The 24,560-nt window shown below is 38.2% G+C and overlaps 1 protein-coding gene across 1 annotated transcript in view; it reads left to right on the plus strand.

Annotated features, from left to right (window-relative positions):
- LOC126584263 (uncharacterized) overlaps positions 1–24,560 on the plus strand; it is a 62,244-nt gene that overhangs the window by 30,247 nt on the left and 7,437 nt on the right. The window lies entirely within an intron of this gene.

The following is a 24,560-nucleotide window of genomic DNA, read 5'->3' on the forward strand; positions in this document are numbered from 1 at the left end:
ATCCCTCCTAATCCCCGGCCTAGAACGATCCCTACTTACATACTTTACTACAATTGATAAAAAGAGGGTTTAATTTGTGTGCTTATATATTTCGCATCACATATCATTGTGAGGTTGTTCTTGAACCCCTACCCGAACTTGCATGGTGGGAATGACTTAACTAAGTGCAATGGAGCCAACATCATATCATTGTGAGGCTTCATTCTCTAGAGGCCAAATAAGATGGGTACTTGCAAGAGATGCAAATGAGTAAGTGTACTCTCTCATTATTATTGATGTTAGCCAACATCATATCATTGTGAGGTGGGCTTGGTAATGATGAGTCTCCCATACCCTACTAAGAGTTTCCTCCAAAACTCTCGACTTCCGATGAGGGATATGGAATTTGCCAAAAATAGTGGGTGGTGCTATTTGATTTAAAGACCCGAATCAAATGGCTTAAAATCAATCAATTTATATTCGTTATGTATTTGTTTACCAATAAATTTGCGAACGCTATCCAAAACTTGACAAAGAAAAGCCGAATGCTTTAGTTTTCGGACTTGGTACCACAATCCCAAAGATTGTCTTAAATGGATTGTATATGTACCTAAGTAGTCTAATCCTCACAATCTTCCTATTGATAATGTATCATTGGAAGAACATGTTAGATAAAGTCTATCATAAAGAGGACAACACTTTTAATGTCATAATTCTTCACTTACAAATCGGTGTATGAAGAAATAAGAGTTGATTTGAACAACCCTTAGCTAATGCAAACACTAGTGCTTATTTCTTTGTTAAATGAACAAAGAACTTGATAAGAAAGCACAAGGGCATGGACACTTTATGTGCCATGATTCTTCACTTACAAATTGTTGTATGAAGAAATGAGAGTTGCCTTGAACAACTCTTGAAAGTTTGTAATTATGTTTAGAACATAATGGTTGGTTGACAAAAATAGTCCATCAACATGGACTTATGATGATTTTGAATCATTGAGTGTTGAAGTGTTAAACCACTTCTAGAAACGGAAACTAGGCAAGGACTTCACCTTTGTGTCCCTATCCAAATGGTTCACTAAGTTTATTGTAAACTATATAGTGAACAATAACCACACACTCTCCAAATCGTTTGATGTGTATAACACAATTGAAATAAGTTTCAAGAGAGATAGTGGGAGTTTAGGGACCATGACTATTGTAGTCAAAAGGAGAAGTCAAATGAAGAAAGCGAAATAAACTCCAAGGGAACAAACTTTCTTTATGAAAGGATGGACATTGGAAGGGGTATTTGCAAGAAATATCTTGCAAGTGTCAAGAACACACCTTTCGAAGGTGTTGTAAATTGTTCTTGAAAAGTTCAAAACAGTTGGTTCTTCTACTTGAATGCTTGATTCCGTATTAGTAACTATGTTTTACAATCGTTGTAAAAGTGTGGCTAATAAAAAGTAGAAGATTAATGAGAGAAGAGAAAGTACTTCACATTCGGAACGTGAATGAAATGTAGATCTCTGTGAAAGCAGATGGTACTTACTTCCTCATATGAACTACCAAAGAAATTGGAAAAACCAAAGATTGTCTTTACATTCCAATTTTAAGGAACTTAATTCCATCACTATAAGGGATGGATGAATGTTTTGTTTGACAAAACATTGTTCTTTATTAATGAATGATTAGATTATTGTGATCTAATTGATTGTCTCTATAGTAGAGATGATATGGTAGTGTTAACTGTTTAGAATATAACGATGCTTAAAACCCAAAAGGTTGCAAGGAGGTGACTAATCCCAACTGAGTTGTGATACCTCTAAAACATAAATTATGAGTTGGTCATAGATGGATGCTTTGGATCGTTAGATCCGGATCCAATGCCTTCTTGTTAAAATTGTATAGAGGCAAAATGTTTGAATCTTTATTCTTTTGGAAAGGAAGAAAGAATCACAAAGTTGTTGAGGTTAATTCACTTAGATGTTAGTGGCACTTGTCCACAACATAATACTACTCATGTTGTATGACATTCACCGAAGATCGCTCTCGGTTGGACTATCATTTATTTTGAATAAACACAATTCCGAATACTTTGCAAAAGGTTTCAAAGAATTCAAGAAATGTAAGTTGATGAGTAAGATGTCTAAAGTATTTACCTCTTTAGATTTGATCCAAGGGAAGGTAACACTTTAGAACAGTTTTCTTGAATGATATCAAGCAAAGAAGCATCATATGATAATGGATTTCTCCATTAAGAGAAGAACGAACTCGAATAAGATTTAGTTCGTTGGATGTTATCAATTGCCCATATATAGGATATATACTTCTAAGACAATATGATTGTCAATTAGAAGATCTTCCAAAATTTTCATGACTCTATAGGATATAGTTGGAAAGAAAGACAAATCTTAATCATGTTAAGATTTGGGGTTGTGTGCTACTAAGCAATATTTGTTTAAAGAATTATCTTGTGGGTATCCTTAAATTAACATTTGGATATCACTTCTATAAACCAACTAACAAATGTTGTTTGTTGGGTAGTTCATTGTAATCCTACAATATGATTTGCCTAACGCAAATGAATGAGAGATAGAACTCAAAGAATGGGTTCTTTGAGAGACAAGATGATAATCAACAAATATAACAACCTAGTTCCTACGCCACAAGCTCTAAGGTAGTCGAGAAGGATTTATAAACTGTCTCAGTTGAATGGTTTGAACTTTATGACTGTGTCATAGAGTTACACCTCTTAATTCGAAAGAAATAAGAATGAAAATCCTTATGACTACATTAAGTGTATATACGATATATACTCAAAGAAATGGTAAAGCACCATTTGACCCAAAATAATGAAACCTTTAAAGCTAATTGGTAGCTTAAGGTCACTACAATCAAAGAGAATGGTTGACTTTGAAGAAACCATCTTTGACGTAGTCTTGTTTTCAATTAATTCGATGATTGCTAGCTACAACTAAATGGTGATTCAATGCTTGGACATAAGATGGGTTTCCGAAACCATTATTAAGATAGTCTTGATAATATATGTCTAAAACTATGAATCACAAGACATGTAAGTTGTAGAGATCCATCCATCATGGATCTTAGCAAGCTAGTGGGAGCTACAAACGTCTTCTAAGAGAAAGATCAAATCGTTTGATTTCTCATAAAGATGAAAATGAATCTTTTGTTTACTAGGTTTACAAAAGATTAGTGGGAGTTAATCATGTTCCTAAATTCGAATATATATATACAAATATATGATATATTAATTTTGGAAATGAAAAAGAATACTTCTTCGTTAAAGTTATGACTTTAAACATTCTATAATGATAGAATGAATATGGGAGACATAGTCTATAAACATGGGATGGAAATCTATACTGATATATTTCAAGATATAATTGAATTATATCAATCCATAATAATAGACAAAAGATGCTAGGACGTTTCTCATAAGATGATAAACTTCAATTAGAAGGACGACTCTAGTGAGACTACCAAGTTGCCCTTCTCAAAGGGAACGTACCCTTTGACTCCCAAAGAAATAATGCGCAAATAGAATCCTTTATGCATACGTAGAAAGGTGATTTATGTATTTCATATTGTATGAAAACATTGATATGAGTTGTACCTAGAAAGGTACAAGACGATATCAATGCAAGCCCATGATCAGAACCATGGGAACTGTCAAGTGAGTCCTTGAGTATTTAAGAAATACTAAAGGATAGATTCCTCAAAGAATGAGGAAGAATTAGAGTAACGAAATGGAAGCGTAAATTTATTAGATTATGAATCTAATCCATCATTGGATGTTTCTTCATTATGAATGAAGAGATAATCAGATATCTCTTTATTATGACTAAAGAGATATTTGGATGGAAACATTAAAAGTAATGACTTTACTGTGTTCCATTATGAATGCAAAATATATTGCCATATAGAAGCTTACAACAATGTTGTTTGGATGGGAAAGTTCATTTATGAACTCTCTATTCGGTTCCAACTAGAAAGTGTCTCTAGTGTACCGACACTGCGACACTAATGGGGCGATAGCTCAAGCCAGGGAATCAAGGTCTCATCAAGATCCGAACTCAAATGAGAAGCTGAACCACATGATTGAGAATCATGTATAATGGTGACGTCGTTATTCTCAAGGTTGCTTCTATGGATAACATATAGATATCCATTGTCTAGGCCTACTACTTAGCCATTTTTGAAATGACTAAAGAAGAGGTATCATCACTGATGACCAAGCTGATTGGCTCTAGTGCAAGTGGGAGATTGTTGGAAATGTGCCCTAAAACCAATCATGTGATGAAACTTTACGGACATTTCACATGTTAAACTAATCTAGTTTAATATCAAGGGCAAAGATTATTGTTTTAAGCCGTCTCATATAAATGTTATATACTTATACAATAAGTCCAAGGAATATGTATTTAGGAGAATGTAATTTAAACAAGTTATATTTATGAGACCATTCTCTTTCTTATACATATCCTACACGTTCCTGATCATAGGATTGCCAATTGGGCATTGACAGTCCGTTAAGATCAGTACGTGCTATGTCTTCTCTCGTGGAGAGTGACCGGTCTCGAGTCATTGGTGTAATTGACACCAAGACAAGCATGTAGGTGCTCAATAGCGAATGAGTCCACTGAACACGATCCACGAGGAGTTCTCATACTCATGTCATATGAGAACTCATGGTTGGGATAATGCAAAGTAGTCCTTTGACCTGAGGCATCATAGTTGTCTTGTGGTTCAGTCCTTGATCTTTGACTATGTCAAAGTCACTCCATTCAAGGGTGTCCACGGCATAGTTGGCGTTAAGCCACTTAGCCTTGAAGGCAAGTGAATGCGCAACAAGGGATCTCTAACCTTCAAACCGTTTGAGGGAGAATACTCTATGATATGATTAAAAATCTCTGGCCAGAGTATGAATGAGATTTAGGAAGTCGTTCTAAATCACTTTCAAAGTAATCATATAAGTAAATGAATCACATTGGATAGTAGACATGAATAAACTATCAAACCAAACAATGTGATCAAGTATTGTATTAGAGAAAGACCGTATTGCATTGTAATCCTAAACTGAATAGGTTCTCCACCTCCTCTGATTAGCTTGGGTAGCCATGACATACTGCTAGGTGTCACTTTTGGTTTGTGGTAGCCCTAAAGGCGAGTAATCACTAAAGGGAGAATTGAAAGAAGTTTCAATTCACAATCGATTGTTAAGAGTAACAATCGCCCACTGCCTCGCTAAAAGGAACCTAATGGATCGTACACCTTGTAAGGTAGAGATTGAAGAAACAACGGAGATGAGTAAGGATAATTAAATGGTTTAATTATTTATTTATGGCTATAATTAATTAATATGTTAATTAATTAAACGAATAAGTTCGTTATAGACCTAGGGTTAGTTTTGGGCCGCAAGGCCCAATGGGATTTGAATGTCAAGCCCATTAACTCAAGTTGTATGACAACTTGAATAAACAAAGGGCTTGAAAGCCCAATAAACCCTTAAGGCCGGCCATTTAGAGGAGGGTAGTGAACTTGCTTTAATTACAAGTTTGCCACTCCAATGAAGGAAGGTATAAATATGACTTTATAGCCAAAATTCATTTAGGGTTTTCTTTTGGGGAAAGGATGAGAACACAAGCTTTCTTTTCTCTCTAAAGAGGCCGGCCACCCTAGAGGAAAATAGCTAGCAATCTTACTTCCTCTAGGTCACTCATTTCTTCTTAAAATCTTACATTGGCATGGAGACTTAGAGGTTTTCAATTTTGAGAACTTGGAGAAACCTATTCTCCATGGATCTAAGAAGCAAGGAATGAAGGCCCTATCTCTTGGGTGATTATCCTTTGCTTTTGCAAAAAGGAATCTACAAAGGTTAAATTTCTCAACTCACTTTCTTTTGAGTTGAGTCTTGGTTCACCTAACTACTAGGCTTTGAATTTCATGGGTAATGTTTTGTTTTTGAGTGCATGCAAGCATGATTCCGCCTTTAATTGTTAATTGCATGCTATAGATGTTGCTCAAATGAACATGTTTTTCACAAAATTTGCTTCACCAGTGACAAGTTTATTGTTTCTAGCTGATGAGCTCTAACATCTGGACTCAACTTCTCCAAGGAAATAGCACGCAAGGAAGAATACTCAGTCGAGGCGGCCACAAGTTCGGCAATCTTGATCTTCAAGGATGAAGAATCAACGTTAAGGTTGTCAATCACAGAAACAAGCTTCGACAAATCCTCATTGAGCAACGTAAGGTCTTCCAACGGGCACTTAGAAATCCTCTTCTCTATATAGCTCTTGACATCCATTGCCGCACCAAGACTAATGCGATGGATGGCTTGCTCAGTACCGCTAAGGTTTGGCCCTCTCAAAGAGATCTTAGAGCTAACTGGCAAAGGTGTTGGACGCATGATGGGTTCTTGCATACCTTCACCTACACATGGCAAACTCGGGAAGTTCGGCGGGTTTGGAACAAGCTCTGCACCAGGCGGATCCCCGATCTCCCTGTCTGTAGGTAGGTCCCCTACAAATAACATCTCCGTATAAGAATAAACATCTGCAGTTGCCAAATCAGAAAGACAAGAAGGCCCAACCTAAATAAGACAAAGAAAGATGTCATAAACGAAAGCCAAAATGATGAAAGCATAAGAAATCACGAGAGAAAATGAAGTACATACATCTCTCTCAAATGGCACACGATCATCGAGTAGAGGATGCCTAAACACTTCTTTCTTCTTATGACGAAAATTGACATCGCTGTTAACCTGAGCATCCTCAAGTGGTCGCTTGTTTGAAACTTGCTGACGCTGTTGCAAAATAAATCCATCTTCGTGCGAGTCAACTTCATCTCCCGTCTCTTCAGAAGCATCCGGATGTCGAGGAGACAAGCACGGGCGTTGAGGAGCTAAAGCTACAGGTCTATCTTGTAAGGGAGCTGCACTGGTGCAATCAAGAGCTACCACTTGCATAGGAACCACATGATAGCCCTCTCTCGACATATCATTGCCCGAGTGAGAAAAACTAGTACCACTTGCCATCCTCAAGTTCTTATAGTATACCTTTGACCACCAACGAGCATAAATGCGGGTCACTGGATTACTCTTGAACTCGTCATTGGCTGGCAGTGTGATAACAGCATTTGTACATGCACGGGTACAAGACTCACAATCCATATACACGGCTTGCAAGGATGCTGATTGGTTCTTTTCCTTCAGCTTGCCTGGCAAGTTTTGGACAAAACCAAATTGCCTGCTGAAACGGTGGGGACTATATGGCTGAACAATGCATCAGTCTTCTTGTCGCAAAGAAATAAACCCCGAACGAAGACTTATAAGATAGGACAAGTCTGACAAGCGGAGATGTGAATTGTCTACGATGCCTTGCCGCACCGAGCCAACTCTTGCTAAGGGGTCCATCCTCAAATCTTCACAACTTTCAAATAGTGCTCATGCCTGCAAATCATCAAGGCTCTTCGCGGAGAGCACGCCAGAATACTTCGCCATCAAAAGCCCCATCTTGGCTGCAGTCGATGAAGAAGGCCTTGACTTGTCTAGAGTCGACAAAGAAAAGTGAGTGCCAAAATATTCACCCAACCAACCATACACCTAGTGGTAAGGAAGCACCGCAGCACGATCTTCAGTGCTTGCCGAGTTCGAAACAATGCTCAAGCCATTGTAAATGTTGGCTATGAAGGAAATTTTATGAAAAACATGTTCTTTTGAGCAACATCTATAGCATGCAATTAAAAAATTAAAGGCGGAATCATGCTTGTATGCACTCAAAAACAAAACATTACCCATGAAATTCAAAGGCTAGTAGTTAGGTGAACCAAGACTCAAGAGAAATTTATACCTTTGTTGATTTCTCCAAGTTCTCAAAGTTAAGAACCTCTAAGTCTCCACAACAAGGAATGATTGATGAAGAAATGAGTGACCTAGAGGAAGTAAGATTGCTAGCTATGTTCCTCTAGGGTGGCCGGCCTCTTAGAGAGCAAAGAGAGCTTTTGTTCTCATCTTTTCTCCCACAAGAAACCCTAATGAAGAAAAGGCTATAAAGTCATATTTATACCTACCTTCATTGGAGTGGCAAACTTGTAATAAGTCCAAAACCCACTCCATTATCAATATGGCCGGCCATAGGGTGTTATTGGGTTGTTTGGGCCTTTGTGAATATTTAGTCATTAAGTTGTCATACAACTTAAGTCAATGGGCTTGACGTTCGAAGCCCATTGGGCTTTAAGGCCCAAAACTAACCCTAGGTCTTTTAACGAACTTTATTCGTTTGATTAATTAACATATTAATTAATCCTTGCCATAAATAATTAAACCATTTAATTATTCTTACTCATCTTCGTTGTTTCTTGAATCTTTACCTTATACGGTGTACGATCCATTAGGTTCCTTTTAGCGAGGCAGTGGGTGATTAGAACTATTTCAAATCGATTGTGAATTGACACTTACTTTCAATTCTCCCTTTAGTGATTATACACGTTTAGGGCTTCCACAAACCATGAGTGACACCTAGCAGTATGTCATGGTTACCTAAGCTAATCAGAAGAGGTGGAGAACCTATTCAGTTTAGGATTACAATGCAATACGGTCTTTCTCTAATACAATACTCTTGACCACATTGTTTGGATTGATAGTTTATTCATGTCTACTATCCAATGTGATTCATTTACTTATATGATTACCTTGAATGTGATTTGGAATGACTTCCTAAATCTCATTCATACTCTGGCTAGAGATTCTTAATCATATCATAGAGTATGCTCCCTCAAACGGTTTGAAGGTTAGAGATCCCTTGTTGCGCATTCACTTGCCTCCATGGCTAAGTGGCTTAACCCCAACTATGTCATGGACACCCTCTGATGGAGTGACTTTGACATAGTCAAAGATCAAGGACTTAACCACAAGACAACTATGATGCGTCAGGTCAAATGACTACTTTGCATTATCCCAACCATGAGTTCTCATGTGACATGAGTATGAGAACTCCTCGTTGATCGTGTTTAGTGGACTCATTTGCTATTAAGCACCTACATGCTTGTCTTGGTGTCAATCACACCAATGACTCGAGACCAGTCACTCTCCATGAGAGAATACACAACACGTACTGATCTTAACGGACTGTCAATGCCCAATTGGCAATCCTATGATCAGGAACGTTTAGGATATGTCTACGAAAGAGAATGGTCTCATAAATCTAACTTGTTTAAATTACATTCTCCTAATTACATATTCCTTGCACTTATCGTTTAAGCCTATAACATTTATATGAGACGGCTTAAAACAATAATCTTTGCTCTTGATATTAAACTAGATTAGTTTAACATGTGAAATGTGTTGGAAGTATGCCTACAAAGCCAATCATTTGATGTAATAGCTTTTGGAATACTTATTGTATTAAACTTTTATATGTTTAATAAAGGGCAAAGCTTATTGTTAATCACTATTTATTGTATCATGTGTTTAAGCAATAAGGGAATCCAAGGAATGTATTTGATCTAGGAGACAAGTGATTTAAGTAAGTTAGATTAACGAGACCTTTCTCTTATGTTCATTCCTAAAACGTTCCTACCCATAGGATTGCCAATTGGGCATTGACAATCCGCTAAGGTTAGTATGTGTTATGTCGACTCAAGCGTGAGTATGACTAGTCTCAAGTCATTTGGTGTTGGACACTAAGACAAACACATAGGTGCTCGAAAGAGTAATCGAGTACACTGAACTACGATCAAAAGAGAGTTTGAACATACATGTCATGTAAGAACTCAATAGTTGCAATATGCAAAGTAATCCTTTGACCTGACGCATCATAGATGTCTAATGGTTAAGTCCTTGACCTTTGATCATGTCAAAGGCATTCCCTTTGAGTGTCCACGGCATTGTTGGGGTCAAGCTATCTAGTCATGTAGGCATATGAATGCACAACAAGGGATCTCTAACCTTCCCTGGTGGAAGGAGAATACTCTAAGATATGATTCGAGAGTCTTTGGCCAAAGAATATGAATATGACTTAGGAAGTTTGTTCCAAATCTTATTCAATAGAATCATATGGAGAAGTATCACATTTGAAAGTAGACATGAAACAAACTATCACTTAAACAATGTGATTAAGAGTATTGTATTAGAGAATGACCGTATTGCATTGTAGTTGTAACTGGATAGGTTCTCCAACCAATTCTACTTAGCTTGGGTAACCATGACATACTGCTAGGTGTCACTCATGGTTTGTGGAAGCCCTAATGATTAGCAAACACTAATTTTAAGGGAGAATTGAAATGTGGTTTCAATTCACAATCGATCGTTAAGAGTAACAATCGCCCACTACCTCGCTAAATGGAACCTAATGGATCGTACACCGAGTAAGGATGAAAGTGAAGAAATTAAATGAAAGGGATATGCAATTAAATGGTTTAATTGAAGAATGGACAAAGTTAATTAATTAGTTAATTAATTATACGAAATGTTCGTATTGGGCTTTTAAGTTGGTTTTTGGCTTCGGGGCCCAAAAGCGTTTTGGTCCACAAGGCCCATTATGTTTAAGTTGTATGACAACTAAAAAAAAAGGGCAATTAGCCCAATAACATCAACATGACCGGCCATAGGGTGAGCGGATGCAAACTTGGATTAATTACAAGTTTGCCACTCACATGTGATGAAGTATAAATTCAACTTTATAGCTTTATTTTCAGTTAGGGTTTTCTTGATGAAAAGAGGTGAAACATTTTCTCTCTTTTAAACTATAGAGGTCGGCCACTTAGAGAAGTTTTAGCTAGCAATCTATTCTTCTCTAAGTCATCCATTTCACCTTCACAATACATCCGTGGTGAAGAGACTTAGAGACATCAAGCTTTTGGTGCTTTGGAGAACATATCCTCAAATCCTCAAAGAAGCAAAGGAGCACTAAAAGGAAGAAAATCACAAGGAAGATCCAAGGAGCAAGTGTTGGAAATGTGCCCTAAAACCAATCATATGATGATACTTTACAGACATTTCACATGTTAAACTAATCTAGTTTAATATCAAGGGCAAAGATTATTGTTTGAGCCGTCTCATATAAATGTTATACGCTTAAACGATAAGTCCAAGGAATATGTGATTGGGAGAATGCGATCTAAAGAAGTTAGATTCATGAGACCATTCTTTCGTAGACACATCCTAAACGTTCCTGATCATAGGATTGCCAATTGGGCATTGACAGTCCGTTAAGATCAGTACGTGCTGTGTCTTCTCTCAGGGAGAGTGACTAGTCTCGAGTCATTGGTGTGTGTGACATCAAGACAAGTACGTAGGTGCTCAATAGAGAAAAAGTTCACTGAACACGATCAACGAAGAGTTCTCATACTCATGTCACATGAGAACTCATGGTTGGGATAATGCAAAGTAGTCCTTTGACCTGAGGCATCATAGTTGTCTTGTGGTTCGGTCCTTGATCTTTGATTATGTCAAAGTCACCCCATCCGCGGGTGTCCACGGCATCGTCGGGGTTAAGCCACTTAGCCATGGAGGCAAGTGAATGCGCAACAAGGGATCTCTAATCTTCAAACCGTTTGGGGGAGAATACTCTATGATATGATTAAGAATCTCTGACCAGAGTATGAATGAGATTTAGGAAGTCGTTCCAAATCACATTCAAGGTAATCATATAAGCACACGAATCACATTGGATAGTAGACATGAATAAACTATCAAAAAACAATGTGGTCAAGAGTATTGTATTAGAGAAATACAGTATTGCATTTGTAATCCTAAACTGAATAGGTTCTCCACCTCTTCTGATTAGCTTGGGTAACCATGATATGCTGCTAGGTGTCACTCCTGGTTTGTGGAAGCCCTAAATGAAGGGAAATTATGAGATTTCATATGGGATTTCTAGTAACTAGCATGCATATACAATTCAAGATTTATATACGAAAGCAACGGAAGCATGTTATCAAATAATATCAAAGCTCTAGTCATGTAAATCCCCTTCAAGATGCATAGGTTTATGTAAGATGCATCAAAAACAAATTTATATTAGAGCAAAGTTTTAGGAGTAGTTTTATACCTCTTGATCTAGATCTTAGACCAAGGATGGACCACCTCCAAGCCTTTTGCTCCTTGAACTCCTTGAGCCTAGCCTCCTTCCTTGCCTCCTCCACTTTGTTTAGTATGAGTGCTCCTAGGTTTTCTTCAAGTTTCCAAAATTGAAAACCTCTAAGGATCCTCACCCACTAGTGTAGTGAGAATGATGAAGGAATAGCCAAAGGGGTGAAAAGATGATTAGCTAAAATCCCCCTATGGTGGCCGGCCCTTTGAGTGTTAGAGATATATTTTTCTTTTTCTCTTTTGTTCTTTTAACACTTCAAAAAACCCTAATGAAACATTTGCTATAAAGTTCCTTTTATAGCCAAAAAGAAACAAGTCAACATTTGACCTTTCTCTCCCTCCTTTGGCCGGCCCCCTTTGTGTTGTTTGGGCTTTGGACTTTTATTTATTTCATGTCATCCAATGCTTGAATAAAAGCCCAATGGGTTTAGGCCCAATGGGCCCAATTAAACCCGAACGTTTCTTTAAGCCCAAAACGATCTTATATCGCTTTTATGATTTCTTTAGACTTTCTAATTAATCACAACACTTAATTAATCCAATTAATTATTTCCATCATCCATTAGTTACTCACTACAAGAGTGTATTGGTGAACAATCGTTTTAGGTTCTAATTAGCAAGGCAGTGAGGTGATTGGCACCAATCCAATTGATTATATTTAATCCAATCACTTAGTGCATTAAAACTTACTTTTAATTCACCTTCTTCTTTGACGACTACATTTAATCATCTAGAAGAACTCACAAGCCATGAGTGACATCTAACCATATATCATGGCTACCCAAGCTAATGTAGAAGTTGTTCGGAGAACCTATTCAATTGGAATTACAATGTAATTCGATCCTTCTCTAAAACAATACTCTCAATCACATCACTAGGGTATGGATATATTATGTCAAACCCCTAATGTGATTATTCCCTCTTATATGATTCAATTGAGTCGTATAGGAACGCTTTCCTTTATTACGCTTGATACTTCGGCCGAAGATTCCAGAATCATATCTTAGAGTATTCATCCTCTCTTAACGAGGATTAGAGATTCCTTGTTGCGCATTCACTTGCCTTCATGACTAAGTGGCTTAACCCCGACTTTGCCGTGGACACCCGCGGATGGAGTGACTTTGACATAATCAAAGATCAAGTACTTAAGCACAAGACAACGATGATGCCTTAAGTCGAAGGACTACTTACATTATTCCAACTATTAGAGTTACTTGCTTGACATGTGAGTAGACCTCCATGCAAGTACTCTCGTTCGATTGTGTTCAGTGAACTCATTCCCTTAATGAGCACCTACATACTTGTCTTAGTGTCACTACACGAATGGGATGAGACTTTCCATCATTCTAATTGAAGGGGACATAGTATGTACCGGTCTATGCATTGTCAGTATCCCTCCGACAATCCTATGACCAGGAACCTTTTGGACATGATGGTTATGTGAAGAAGGTCTCTGTAGTCTAACATCATTAGATTACTTCTTCAATCGATCAATTGTCCATGGATTCATCATTTAGGACATATATCGTTTATAGAGATAGTCCTAAATAGTATCTTTGCCATTTGATGTATAAGAGTCATCTATACATCCATTTATTGTCCTGAAAGGTTTCTTCCAAAGATTGACTTTCAAGGCATATTTCCAACACTAAACGTGTATAATCACTAAAGGGAGAATTGAAAGTAAGTTTCAATTCACAATCGATTTGAAGTGGTTTTGATCGCCCACTGCCTCGCTAAAAGGAACCTAATGGATCGTACACCGTGTAAGGTGGAGATTGAAGAAACAATGGAGATGAGTAAGAATAATTAAATGGTTTAATTATTTATGGCAAGGATTAATTAATATGTTAATTAATCAAACGAATAAGTTCGTTAAAGACCTCGGGTTTGGACCTTAAGGCCCAATGGGCTTCGAACGTCAAGCCCATTGACTTAAGTTGTATGACAACTTAATGAATAATGATTCACAAAGGCCCAATTAGCCCAATAATACCCTAAGGCCGGCCATTTAGAGATGGAGTGAGTTGTGGACTTATTTACAAGTTTGCCACTTCAATGAATTAAGGTATAAATATGACTTTATAGCCAAAATTCATTTAGGGTTTTCTTTTGGGGAAAGGATGGGAACATAAGCTCTCCTTTCTCTCTAAAGTGGCCGGCCTCCATGGAGGGTTTAGCTAGCAATCCTACTACTCCAAGGTCACTCATTTCTTCTCCAATCTAACCTTGGTGAAGAGACTTAGAGGTTCTCAATTTTGGGAACTTGGAGAACCATTTCACCCATCCAAATCCATGGATCTAAGATGCAAGGAATGAAGGCCCTCTCTTTGGGTGATTAGCCTTTGCTTATGCAAAGAGGAATCTACAAAGGTATAATTTCTCAACTAACAAATGTTGTTTTAAGTTGAGTCAAGGTTCACCAATCTACTAGGCTTTGAATTTCATGGTTAATGTTTTGTTTTTAAGTGCATACAAGCATGATTCCGCCTTTTAATTGTTAATTGCATTCTATAGATGTTGCTTAAATGAACATGTTTTTCACAATATTTCCTTCAGCAAGGAGGTGACTTGAAGGCCCTCCACTTGGGTGAATCCCTTGTGTAATCAAGGATGAGCTTCAAGGGTAAAGAATCTCTAAATCCTTTATTCTCTTTAATGTTGTTAAAGAGTTTGTTGGTTCACCATTCACTAGGCTTTGAAAGTCATGGGTTTTATGAATTGTTTTGAATGCATGCCTACTTTAATGTGTTAATAGTTTGCATATGTATTCAAATATTCTCACATGTTCTTAGCTAGAACAAAATTTTTCCTTCAAGTGGTATCAGAGCCTAGGTCTAGTTTATGGTGAATCCTTTTGGGTTTTGTGATTTTCATGATTTGTGATTTAAATGTTGTAAATGTTACAAGCTTTGTTCTTGCTTTTGAATATAAATTTTGCTTCAAAATTTAGCATCTCAAATGTTGTAGATGTAGTTCATTTAAGCATGAATATTGGAACTAAATTTGGTGCCATGAATGTTGGGAAATTCGTCCAAATCCAAAGGGTGGTTTTTTGGGTTCTTGTTTGTCTTGTTAAAATGGTTTTAAAGTGACTTTTGGAACCCCTAAGTACCCTAGGATATTAACCCTCATTTGTGTTGTGAAAATTTGAGTTTTATTGTGTGAAAACATCCATGGAACTCTTATGAGTTTTCATGCGTGTTCTTCAATGTTCTTGAGTTTCTTACCAAGAACAAAAAGGTTTGGAGTTTTGATTCAAAATGTTTGGTGGTTTCATAAAGTTTTGGTTTATTTATGAAAGGTGATGGATGATTGGTGATGGGTGATTAAATGCCTATAATGTTTCACAAAACATTTTTCTTACACCCTTCACAAATCAACCTTTATCCTCACCACTTGCATAAACCACTTGCACTAGCTTCTTTTTAAAAAAATTTGAGTTTTCACCAAAACCTTTTCACACCTAAAACCGGCCACCCCCTAGTGGGGGTACTTTTGGGGCGTTTTATGCAATTACATAAAGTTTTTGATACTTTTGTGTATTTGCACTTTGACCCAAAAGTTTACGTTTTTACGTTAAGGCCCAAAAACTCTAAAGGACAAATTGTTTTGCTCCTTTAATGATGTTTTTACATTGTTAAAATTTTGGGTTCTAGTTGTAATTACATGAAGTTGTGGACTCTTGTGTTTTTACAAAGTGACCCCAAAAGTTTTTGTTTATTAAATAATGGCCCAATTGTTGAGGTCATTGTTTTTGGCCCAAATAAGATGAGAACAAAATGGTTTTGTCTCTTTAATGAGAATTGGATTTTCATTTAAATTAGTTCCATTTAAATCAATTCTATGAATCCGAAAACCAATTGTTTAACTTGCTTTCTTAGTTAATATGATTGATTAAGAAAAGGGTGATTATGAACCAAAGGCCTCGATAATTGAGCTATGTGATTGGCCGCTTTACATTATGAATGTTTGGGTTAAGTAGTTTAGATTTGAATGTAATTTGATTAGTTCAATTTGTTGTAAATGGACATAAGTCCATCAAATGTGTTGTAAAAGGGCATAAGCCCTTATCTTTATTTCAAGTATTCCTTTTTGTTTAAATGTATGCAAATTGGAATAGTTGGGTCCAACGCCCAATAGGAAATAACGGTTTAATTAGATTAAACGTGTAACTAAAATCAACAACTATCTACCTTAAACCCAAGGTCCAACACAAGGCTCATGTTGGATCAAATCAAACGGTTCATAATCATCCTAAAACCTAATATGACTATATAGTCCATATGAGGATGCAATGCGTTCGTTAGTAGTTCCATATAGTCTCGCTTGTTTCAACGAAACAGTGGGAGTATTATGTGCTACTAATTCATATTAACTTGGACCAATGATAGGAGCATATTTATGCGACTTAGTTGGCTTGTTCTTGTGCATTTATGTCGTGTTTCCTTAGTTATTTTAATGTTTAAAGTCATTTTCGTGTGTTTTCAGACTCTAAGTACAAAGTATGCAAGAAGATGCATTTTGGAGGCCTTTGGAGCATGTTTCGGGCTTGGAATGGATAGCAAATGCATGGGCCAAGTGGATGGACGAATTTGAGAACTAAAGAGGCCAAGAATGTGAAGAATTATGGTCCAAAAGATGAAGAAAACAGCCCAAAAATCTGTCACCCCAACTTGCATTCCTTGCCATGCAAACCACATAGAATTCCCTTTGGATTCCATGCCATGCTTGATCACTCTTGTCCCCTACATAATTTCTAATTTCATGCTTCAATTCATTTAATTATTACACTCAATTGCTTGATACCTCTTGTTCCCTTCACTCATTAGATTTTAGACAACATTTACATCCATTACATGCACCAATTGATGCTCCATCATTCACATTTGGAATCCCATGCCTTGTGTACCACATGTTGCTGCACCTTTGACCCATTTATTGACACATTTTCACCTCCCTTTCCATCTCTATGCAATGTACACAATCATTCATGCCCCCTAGCTACAAGACCACTCCATTTTACCCTTCACACTTTGCATCATCACTTCATTTTAACCCTTGGACCATTGCACATCACACACACAAATTGCCATGCATTTCATCCTTAACCTAACCTGATTTTCTAAGGTTTTTGGGGCCTATAAATACATGTTTACACCCCTTGGCCAAAGAACAATCCCCCATATTCATCATTTTATCACAGAAATTCGTCCATACACACCCTAGGAAGCAAAACACCCCAAAAACACCATTCTAGTGCCTAGAAAACATAATCGCCACTCCACCTTCTTCCACCCTCTTTGCCTAGTTCTCCACCACCTTCCAACCATCAAACACTCTTCCACACTCACCCTAAACCCCTCCATATCATTCCCCATCCATTCTACACCATAAATCCACCCAAAAATCTGTCCACAAGCTTCATGCCGCAACAAGGAGGAAGGGAGATCCATTGATGCACTTGCTTTCCAAGTTGGAGCATTTTAGGTGTTTTCTTACCTTTGATTTTAATGTCTAATTTTATGTATCTTTGTATTGCAAGAATGAGGAACTAAACCCCCTTAGTTGGGGGGTGATTCGAAACCATGTACATGCTTGCAATATGATTTGATTACATTCAGTTGTTATTTCATAAGTTGCGGATTCAATTCGTTCATCTACTTGATTGATAACTTATTTGTGTATGTTGATTGAGAGTGCACGCTTAGTTTTCATGCATGAATATGATGCTAGATTATGAGGGAGTTTCACCTAATAGTTACAATCTTATAATTACAAGTAGTGAAGGTCGCTTGAAAACGATCGCGTTGAATGAATTCTTGGCACTAGTTTCATGCTCATCATAGTAACGAATGCCTCGTCAACACTTATAGTTCTCATTGTGCTTCATGATTCTTTGATTGTATCTCTATTGTGCTTTTCACGTAGGGGACTTTTGAAGAATGTTTTGAATTGTTGTATGCGTTTTTCCGTCCAATTCAATAACTTAAGGAAAACTTGAAGATTAAAAAAGTGCTATTCACGGTTAATCTGGAGTATTGAGATTCACAATTTATTGAAAGAACAACTGAAAATCAATTTAAGTTGCATATGTGTCATGTGTGGAGAATAACCCTCTAGCTAGTCCGTCATTTATCATTTTACCTTAATTTTATGTTTTTATCAATTCTGTAATTTAATTAAGTTTAATTTACTTTTCATCAAAACCAAACACCCATCCATTATTAAATTATATTATTTAGTTAGTTTTCTTTATTGTTAGTCTTTTAATTTAATTTCCGTCCATTTCAGTTCCTAGTGTTTAATTTAATTGTTTTCATTATTTTGAGTCATTTTAAGTGTGTTTCGAGTTATTAGAGTTTTTAGCCTAATTTTGTGTCCTTGAGTCTTATTTAATATTTTTAAATTAATTTAGAATAGATTAGCAATCCCTCCTAATCCCCGGCCTAGAACGATACCCTACTTACATCTATACTACAATTGTCAAAAAGAGGGTTTAATTTTGTGTGTTAACTTATTTTACGCATCAAATTTTGGCGCCGTTGCCGGGGATTAGCAACTTTGCTAATCTCTTGGATTGTTTTCTTTCGAATTATTGTATTTTGTTTAAGTTTCTGTTTAAGTTGCTGATTTGTTTTGTTTTCTTTGTTTTTAGGTACTAGTTTATGACCCGTAGCTCACAACCTGTTCGTGAGCATATCTCCGACTTTGACGGTGATTTTGAGAGGACTTTGAGAAGGAAAAAGAAATTACAAGAGTCTAATCCTCCTAGTCCCGAGCCTGAATTAGAAGAGCAAGAAGTTGAGGTTGAAGAGAAGGCCACGGCACAAGTGGGTGGAGAAGAGCAAGGTATAGCCATGGACAACCGTACGCTCAAGGAGCTTGCCGCCTCAGGTTTGGATAATGCCGCACCATTGTGTATCCAATATCCCATGGCTGCTCAAGGTAAAACCGAAGAGTTCGAGTTAAAGTCAAGTTTGCTCCACCACATTCCAAAGTTCCATGGGCTTTCCATGGAGGATCCGAACAAACATTTGAAGGAATTTGAAGTGGTGTGCTCAAGTATGACTCCGGTTACCGTTGACGGAAGTATTTTAAAGATGAAGGCTTTTCCATTCTCTTTAATGGACAAAGCCAAGGATTGGTTATACGAGTTGGCTCCCGGTACAGTTACATCTTGGGAGAGTATGAAGAGGGCGTTTCTGGAGAAGTTTTTCCCAACTTCTCGCATCATTCTTCTTCGTAAAAAAATAAGTGGAATTCAGCAAAGCCAAGGTGAATCTTTCCCATCTTATTATGAACGATTTAAATCACTTGTTGCTTCTTGTCCACAGCATCAGATGAAGGAGGAGCTACTTCTTCAATACTTTTACGAAGGTCTTTTACCACTTGAACGACAAATGTTGGATGCTTCCGCGGGAGGAGCTCTAGTGGATAAGACACCTAGGGATGCCAAAACCCTCATTGCGAATCGAGCACTCAATGCACAACAATATGAAGGTGTTGGGCAAAGAGACACCCCACGGCCACATCATGTCAATGAGGTAAGTTCTATTTCTGAGTTACAGTCCCAAATGGCTAACCTTACGTCTATGTTATCGCAGTTGGTTAAAGGCCCCAAAACGCAAGGAACTACAATCTGTGGTGTATGCTCCATTCAAGGACACCAATCTGATCAATGCCCTCAATTAATTGAGAATGGAGGATGGGAATCGGCCAATGCTGTAGGTTATGGGAATCAAAACCAACCAAGGAATGATCCTTTCTCCAATACATACAACCCGGGATGGCGTGATCACCCCAATTTCAGATGGAGAGATGCACCACAATATGGCCAACAAAGTGGATTCCGACAACCCCCGGGTTTCTTTCCAAGGCCAATGGAACCACAACCACCTCCTCAGGCACAATCTTCCCAAACTAACCCAGGTACGTCTATGAATGATGATAAAACATATCAGTTACTAACCACCATGGCGCAGGGAATGCAGAACCAAGCAAAGGAGGTTAATGAGCTGAAGAAGCAAATGGGCCAAATGGCCGAATTTTTGGGGCAATTCCGTGAAAATGGTAAGTTACCAAGCACTACAGTGGTCAATCCAAAGGGTGGCTTCGAATCTGCAAAGGCTATCACATTACGAAGTGGAAAAGAGGTGAGAAACAAGGAAGATGAGAAGATACAACTCAAGGAAGATGAGAACACCTACCCCACGGCAAGGGTACCATCACCCATGCCGCAGCCATCTAAGACATCCCATCCGTCCACCTCAGGTAAGAATGTTCCAAATGTTGTGATTTCGAACACTAATCTGCCCAATGTTCCTTTCCCTCGCAGATTTGCACAATCGAAGAAAGAAGAAAGCGAAAAGGACATTTTGGATACCTTTCGAAAAGTCCAAGTGAACATTCCTTTACTTGATGCTATTAAGCAAGTGCCCAGGTACGCAAAGTTTTTAAAAGAATTATGCACAACTAGGAAAAGAATTTCAAACAAAGAAGTTGTGAAGGTAAGTGAAAATGTATCCGCGGTTTTGCAACGGAAGTTACCTCCAAAGTGTAAGGATCCAGGGAGCTTTACTATCCCATGTGTAATTGGAAACACTAGATTTGAAAAATGCATGTTAGATTTAGGTGCTTCTATTAATGTTATGCCATATTCCATTTATGCATCAATGAACCTTGGTGAGTTAAAACAGGATGGCGTGATAATTCAATTGGCCGATCGTTCTAACGCTTATCCCAAGGGAGTCCTTGAGGATGTTTTAGTGCAGGTCAATCATCTTATCTTTCCTGCAGATTTTTATGTCTTAGAAATGGAGGATTCAAGCCATGCTCCATCATTGCCAATCTTGCTAGGCCGACCATTCATGAAAACAGCGAGAACAAAAATAGATGTGTTTATGGGAACATTAACCATGGAGTTTGATGGAGACATTATTCGTTTTAATCTTTCTGAAACCATTAAATATCCAATGGAGGACCATTCTTGTTTCGCTATTGACATTGTTGATTCTTTGGCACAGGTACATTTGGATCGAATGAACGACGATGCACTTGAAATAGCCTTAGTGCACGGCATAGGAGCAAGAAACAAGTGTGGGGGAATCCAAGCAACCCACAGCATGGAATCTGACCATATTGCCGTGCCTCCTTGTGGTGAAGTGTTTGAAATGGTCGCGGCCCTCGAGTCATTGCCATCACATTCTGGTAAGTCTTCATTCTCAATTTTAGATTCGGTTTTGGCTAACAAGTTACTTCCATCCATTGTGCAGCCACCTACACTTGAGTTGAAGCCATTACCTAGTCACTTGAAGTATGTTTTCTTGGGAGAAGATCAAACACTACCCGTCATCATATCTAGCTCACTCACGGCCCAAGAAGAAGACAAGTTGATAAGGGTGTTAAAGGAGCACAAATCTGCCATTGGATGGACCTTGGCGGATATCAAAGGCATTAGTCCCACCACGTGCATGCATCGCATCCTTTTGGAGGAGGGAGCTAAGCCATCTCGGGAGGCTCAACGTCGCCTTAATCCACCCATGTTGGAAGTAGTAAAGAAGGAGGTTATAAAATTGCTTGACTGTGGTATTATATACCCTATTTCTGATAGTCGTTGGGTGTCTCCCGTGCAGGTTGTTCCAAAGAAGTCCGGGATCACGGTGGTGAAGAATGAAGAACAAGAGCTTGTACCCACTCGTGTGGTGACTGGTTGGCGTGTTTGTATTGATTACAGGAAGTTAAATGCCATGACAAGGAAGGATCACTTTCCGTTGCCATTCCTGGACCAAATGTTAGAAAGGTTAGCCGGTTATAAATTTTATTGCTTTCTTGATGGATATTCCGGATATAACCAAATTGTGATTGCTCCGGAGGACCAAGAAAAGACAACGTTCACGTGCCCCTTTGGCACCTTTGCATACAGGCGCATGCCATTTGGTTTGTGCAATGCCCCTGCGACATTTCAACGATGCATGGTGAGTATCTTTTCTGATTATGTGGAGAAAATTATTGAGATATTCATGGATGATTTCAGCGTGTTTGGTAATTCATTCGATCATTGCTTGAGTAATCTGACCTTAATTTTGAAACGTTGTGTTGAAACGAATCTTGTGCTTAATTGGGAAAAATGTCACTTCATGGTTAAGCAAGGTATTGTTCTAGGACATATTATTTCTGAAGAAGGCATTGAAGTGGATAAATCTAAGGTAGACCTTGTTCGTCACTTACCCTCTCCAACTTCGGTTAGAGAGGTTCGTTCGTTTCTTGGTCACGCAGGTTTTTATAGGCGTTTCATAAAGGATTTCTCCAAGATTTCACAACCACTATGCCGATTGCTTCAAAAAGAGGTGGCTTTCGAGTTTGATGATGCATGCTCCACGGCATTCAAGCAATTAAAAGAAGCTCTTACTTCGGCTCCCATTATCACACCTCCAGATTGGAGCCTTCCATTCGAGTTGATGTGCGATGCTTCGGATTATGCGATTGGTGCTGTTTTGGGGCAACGAAAGAACAAACAACCTCATGTTATTTATTATGCCTCTAGGACATTAAATGATGCTCAATTAAATTACTCCACCACTGAAAAAGAATTACTTGCTGTGGTATTTGCATTAGATAAGTTCCGATCATACTTACTTGGTACTAAAGTTATTATTTTTACTGATCATGCAGCTCTCAAGTATTTACTCACAAAAAAAGAGGCCAAGCCTAGACTAATTCGATGGATGTTGCTTCTACAAGAGTTTGACATTGAGATTCGGGATAAGAAGGGCGTGGAGAATGTGGTGGCTGACCACCTAAGTCGAATGGTGCATAAGGAAGCATTACCAATTTCTGAAACCTTCCCCGATGAGCAACTAATGTCTATCCAGGTAAGTGAGCCTTGGTACGCGGATTTGGTGAATTATTTGGTGACTAAACAAGTTCCTAGCACCCTAAACAAATTCCAACGTGATAAACTTAAAAAGGATGCTAGATTTTATGTTTGGGATGACCCATACTTGTGGAAATATTGTTCAGATCAGGTTATAAGAAGATGTGTGCATGAATCAGATTTTCACTCAATTTTAAGTTTTTGTCACACATATACATGTGGGGGTCACTTTGGCACCCAAAGGACAACTTTTAAGGTTCTTGAATGTGGTTTTTATTGGCCTACTTTGTTTAAAGATGCTAGAACCTTCTGTTTAACATGTGATCGCTGCCAAAGGACAGGTAATATTAGCCAAAAAGATGAAATGCCGCAGGTACCCATCTTTGTTGTTGAAATCTTTGATGTTTGGGGTATCGATTTTATGGGTCCTTTTCCTTCATCTTTTGGTTTCACCTACATATTACTTGCCGTTGATTATGTTTCAAAGTGGGTGGAAGCGAAAGCCACTCGAACTAACGATTCTAAAGTTGTGGCAGATTTTGTGAAAACTAATATCTTTTCTAGATTTGGGATGCCTAGGGTGCTAATCAGTGATGGAGGGTCTCATTTTTGCAACCGTACCATTGGGGCATTACTCAAGAAGTATCATGTGACGCATAAGGTTTCCACACCTTACCACCCCCAAACCAATGGCCAAGCCGAGGTATCTAATCGTGAGATCAAACAGATTTTGGAGAAGACCGTTGGGCCAAATAGAAAAGATTGGAGCTTACGGCTGGATGATGCACTATGGGCGTATCGAACGGCTTACAAGACCCCCATTGGTATGTCTCCTTTTCGACTTGTGTATGGCAAGCCTTGCCATCTTCCCGTGGAATTAGAACATAGAGCTCATTGGGCCATCAAGACCTTCAATTTGAATGTGGACCAAGCTGGAATTCATCGAAAGCTTCAATTGAGTGAACTCGATGAGATAAGGCATGAAGCTTATGAGAATGCTAGAATTTACAAAGAGAAGACCACGGCATTCCATGATAAGATGCTTCGAGGCAAGACTTTCGAAATTGGGCAGAAAGTGTTGTTGTTCAACTCCCGCCTTCGTCTATTCCCTGGTAAGTTACGTTCCAAATGGGTTGGCCCGTTTGTTGTTACTAATCTTTTTGTGCATGGTGCAGTCCAAATTAAGAGCTTGAGAACCGGGCAAGAATTCAAAGTGAATGGACATCGCTTGAAGCCATACTACGAGAACTTTGTGGAGCATGTTGTGGAGGAGATCCCACTGCATGCCGTGGGTTCCAAGGAGAAGTGAAGGTGTTCATCGTCCGGCTGGAAGACGTTAAAGCAAGCGCTTTAAGGGAGGCAACCCATTTATTCTGCTTGATTGTCAATTTTCTTACTTGTTTAATTATTTTTGGTTGTGACTTTCTATTTTGAAACATTAACAAATATGCAAAGGATTTTAACATTAAACTTCGTGGAAATGAACAGCAAACTGGGAAATAAAGAAACATAGCATAATACAAGAGGGAGCCTTCACAAAGGCTGCTTGGGAGAGATTGCAGTAGTCGGCGGAGTCTCAGCAGTCGGTGGGGCCACGGAAGGAGTC

This window comes from Malus sylvestris, chromosome 10 (genome assembly GCF_916048215.2).
Source record: "Malus sylvestris chromosome 10, drMalSylv7.2, whole genome shotgun sequence".
Classification (NCBI taxonomy): Eukaryota; Viridiplantae; Streptophyta; class Magnoliopsida; order Rosales; family Rosaceae; genus Malus; species Malus sylvestris.